Source organism: Carcharodon carcharias, chromosome 10 (genome assembly GCF_017639515.1).
Source record: "Carcharodon carcharias isolate sCarCar2 chromosome 10, sCarCar2.pri, whole genome shotgun sequence".
NCBI classification, from domain to species: domain Eukaryota; kingdom Metazoa; phylum Chordata; class Chondrichthyes; order Lamniformes; family Lamnidae; genus Carcharodon; species Carcharodon carcharias.
Genome location: NC_054476.1, coordinates 144,938,188 through 144,942,331, shown reverse-complemented (window position 1 = coordinate 144,942,331; position 4,144 = coordinate 144,938,188). Strand labels below are relative to the sequence as shown.

Genomic DNA, 4,144 nt, shown 5'->3' with positions numbered 1-4,144 from the left:
GTCAGATTTGATTTCTGGGGGAGAGGGTGACGTATGTGGAAGTAAAATGGAATCTCAGCAACGGTGACTAATTATTAAAAACTCATGGGCAGGAAATCTGCCGTCCTTACCTGGTCTGACCTACATGTGACTCCAGACCCACAGCAATGTGGCTGACTCTTAACTGCTCTCTGAAATGTATGAGTGGGACACTCAGCTAGCTGTCTGACAAAGTCTAAAAGGAATGGAAAAAAAAAGTCTAAAAGGAATGGAATGAAATTGGAAGGACCACCTGGCATCAGCCTGGGCAACGATGCACCCAGTCTACTTTCCAAAATTGGGGGAGCCAAGCAACAGCCTGACATAGTCATACTCAGTCAAAAGGAACCACACAAACAATGGCCCAGACATTACCAACCCTGGGTATGTCCTGTGTCACCAGCAGAAGTGGTGGCACAGTGCTATACAGTTGGAAGAGAGTTGCCTGGGAGTCCTCGACATTGATTCTGGATCCAATGAAGTCTCACGGCATCTGGTCAAACATGGGCAAGGAAACTCCTGCTGGTTGCCACCTACTGACCTCATTCAGCTGACGTTGAACACCATGTTGAACACTACTTGGATGAAGCGCTGAGGGTGACAAAATGTACTCTGGGTCGGGAACTTCGGTGTCTGTCACAAAAGTGTCACGGTAGCACAACTACAGACTGAGCTGGCCGAGTCCTAAAAAACATAGCTAGGTCTGCGGAAGGTTGTGAGGGAACCAGTAGAAGGAAAAATATGGTGACCCCACAAATATCCCCATCCTCAATGATGGAGGAGCCCAGCACATCATTGCAAAAGTTAAGGCTGAAGCATTCGCAACAATCTTCAGCCAGAAGTGCCGAGTGGATGATCCATCTCAGCCTCCTCCGGAGGTCCCCAGCATCACAGATGCCAGTCTTTAGCCAATTTGATTCACTCCACGTGATTTCAAGAAATGGCTGGAGACACTAGATAGTGCAAAGGCTATGGACCCTGACAACATTCCGGCAATAGTACTGAAGACTTGTGCTCCAGGACTTGCCACGTCCCTAGCCAAGCTGTTCCAGTACAGCTACAACACTGGCATCTATCCGGCTATGTGGAAAGTTGCCCACATATGTCCTGTACACAAAAAACAGGACAAATCCAACCCGGCCAATTACCATCTTATCGGTCTACTCTTCATCATCAGTAAAGTAATGGAAGGGGTCATCAACAGTGCTATGAAGCGGCACTTATATTCACTGATATTCAGTTTGGGTTCTGCCAGGGCCACTCAGCTCCTGACCTCATTACAGCCTTGGTTCAAACACGGACAAAAGAGCTGAATACCCGAGGTGAGGTGAGAGGGACCGCCCTTGACATCAAGGCTGCATTTGACCGAGTGTAGTATCAAGGACCCCTGGCAAAACTGGAGTCAATGGGAATCGGGGAAAACTCTCCACTGGTTGGAGTCATACCTAGCACAAAGGAAGATGGTTGTGGTTGTTGGAGGTCAGTCATTTCAGCTCCAGGACATCACTTCAAGAGTTTCTCAGGGTGTCCTCAGTCCAACCATCTTCAGCTGCTTCAATGACCTTCCTTCCATCATCAGGTCAGAAGTGGGGATGTTCGCTGATGATTGCACAATGTTCAGCACCATTTGCGACTCCTCAGATACTGAAGCAGTCCATGTCCAAATGCAGCAAGACCTGGACAATATTCAGGCTTGGGCTGACAAGTGGCGAGTAACATTCGCACCACACAAGTGTCAGGCAATGACCATCTTCAACAAGAGAGAATCCAACCATCGCCCCTTGATGTTCAATGACATCACCATCACCGAATCCCCCACTAACAACATCCTGGGGTTACCATTGACCAGAAACTGAACTGGATTAGCTATATAAATATTGTGGCTATAAGAGCATGTCAGAGGCTAGGAATCCTGTGACGAGTAACTCACCTCCTGACTCCCCAAAGCCTGTACACCATCTACAAGGCACAAGTCAGGATTGTGATGGAATACTCCCCACTTGCTTGGATGAGTGCAGTTCCTACAATATTGAAGAAGCTTGACACCATCCAGGACAAAGCAGTCTGCTTGATTGGCACCCCATCCACAAACATTCACTCCCTTTATCACCGACACACAGTAGCAGCAGTGTGTACCATCTACAAGAAGCACTGCAGGAATTCATCAAGGCTCCTTAGGCAGCACCTTCCAAACCCACGACCACTACCGTCAAGAAGGACAAGGGCAGCAGATGGGTGGGAAACCCACCAGCTAGAAGTTCCCCTCCAAGCCACTCACCATCCTGACTTGGAAATATATTGCTGTTCCTTCACTGTCGCTGGGTCAAAATCCTGGAACTCCCTTCCTAACAGCACTGTGGGTGTACCTACACCACATGGACTGCAGCAATTCAAGAAGGAAGCTCACCACCAACTTCTCAAGGGCAATTAGGGATGAGCAATAAATGTTGGCCCAGCCAGCAAAGCCCACACCTCAGGAAAGAATATATCAAAAAAATTTTGTTATGTCTCTCCCCGCCTAAGGATATCCCAAAGTGCTTTACTGCCAATGAAGGAATTGTTGAAGTGTAATCACAGTGATAATGCAGTAAATTCGAAAGCCAGTTTCTGCACAGCATGATCTCACAAACAGAATTGCAAAATTTTATCAGGTAATCTGTTTTGGTGATGAGGAGATCCCACCTTAACTGCATTATTATGCTGTGTTTCGTACGTTCACTAATGATAGAAATAGGAGCAGGAATAGGCCCTTTGGGCCATTAAGCCTCCTCCACCAATTCTCAAAATACAAACCCCCTTAATCTAAGGCCCCTACCTATTGAACCATCCCTGAAATGCTTCCAATCCAAATATAACCTTCCCTTGGCAAGGAAACCAAAACTGTACGCAGTATTCTAGTTCTGGTCTCACCAATGCCTTGTACAGTTAGAGCAAGACTTCCCAATTATACTTTTATATAGGTTCCACATACACTGATAGTCGTTGGGGTACAGGTCCCACACACACTGACTCGCTGGGGTACGAGTCTCACACACACTGACTCGCTGGGGTACAGGTCCCACACATACTGACTCTCACTGGGGTATGGGTCCCACACACACTGACTCTCACTGGGGTACGGGTTCCACACACTGCCTCTCACTGGGGTACGGGTTCCACACACACTGACACTCACTGGGGTACGGGTTCCATCCACACTGACTCTCACTGGGATACGGGTCCCACACACACTGACTCTCACTGGGGTATAGGTCCCACACAAACTGACTCTCACTGGGGTACGGGTTCCACCCACACTGACTCTCACTGGGGTACGGGTCCCACACACACTGACTCTCACTGAGGTATGGCTCCCACACACACTGACTCTCACTGGGGTACAGGTACCACACACACTGACTCTCATTGGGCTACGGTTCCCACACATACTGACTCTCACTGGGGTATGGGTCCCACACACACTGTCTCTCACTGGGGTACAGATTCCACATATACTGACTCTCACTGGGGTACGGTTCTCACACACACTGACTCTCACTGGAGTACGGGTCCCACACACACTGACTCTCACTGGGGTACGGGTCCCACACACACTGACCGCGGTTTCACACTGGTTGGCCAATTAAGGCCCGCCAAGCGTGAATGGCTGCTCCCTAATTGTGGTCGAGTGGCGGGTGTGGGAGGAGGCCTGTTGGCTGCCAGGTCCAGTGGTGACCCAGCGGCTGGTTTAAACCGGCACAGCCAGGCCCTGGAAGGCTGCTTGCAATGAATATATCTTCAGTGTTGTCAATAGATTATAAATTATGGATTCAAATGCAGCTGCAGATGCCAGGCAGAGGGGGCAGATCAGATGGGCACATGGCCCCCCGGTTTTCTGATTAGTCCCTCGTGGTCCTCCTGGAGGAGGTGGCTGCCTTGTCCCCAGGGATGGAAGGAGGAGGCCACCGCACCTAATGAAAAGAGCTTGGGAGGAAGTGGCTCTGCTGGTCAACAGCCATGATGTTGTATGTCGCATCCCGGTCCATGGCCGCAAAAGGTTTAATGACCTGCTGCGCTGAGGAAGGGTGAATACCGTGTTGGCATGGATCAGTGTGTTGAAGTGTTAAGGTCTGGCCGCCCCCTGTGG

General features: G+C 49.6%; 1 protein-coding gene across 3 annotated transcripts in view; it reads left to right on the top strand.

The window, feature by feature from the left end:
• Positions 1-4,144, top strand: part of vtna (vitronectin a) — a 165,643-nt gene that overhangs the window by 133 nt on the left and 161,366 nt on the right. For 2 of the 3 annotated variants that reach the window (XM_041198105.1, XM_041198103.1), the window contains exon 1: positions 2,390-2,669. The exons of the other annotated variant lie outside the window; for it this stretch is intronic. The gene's annotated coding sequence lies outside the window, so the exon portion shown is untranslated. Of the gene's footprint in view, positions 1-2,389; positions 2,670-4,144 lie in introns of those variants that run through there. 3 annotated transcript variants of the gene reach the window in all.